The following is a 260-nucleotide window of genomic DNA, read 5'->3' as shown; positions in this document are numbered from 1 at the left end:
ACTGGCTGATCTGATTGTAATGAAGACCGATAAAGCTGGGATAGCCACTTTCACATTTTCCACGATACTTGTTTAAGCCAAATCGTGCTACGAAAATAACTACATAGCGATAGATCAAAACAAGATCAACTCCATCCTTGCGACAACTGACAACTATAAATTTAGCTGGCGTAGCAGGTGTCGAAAGGGGTAGGGGATACGGGGGAAGCAAAAAGGGGATGTGGATTGGGGAGGAATAGTAGCCTGCCACGCAGGCTACT

The sequence above is a fragment of the Porites lutea genome, chromosome 7 (genome assembly GCF_958299795.1).
Source record: "Porites lutea chromosome 7, jaPorLute2.1, whole genome shotgun sequence".
In the NCBI taxonomy this organism is placed as follows: domain Eukaryota; kingdom Metazoa; phylum Cnidaria; class Anthozoa; order Scleractinia; family Poritidae; genus Porites; species Porites lutea.
This window is presented reverse-complemented; position numbering follows the sequence as displayed.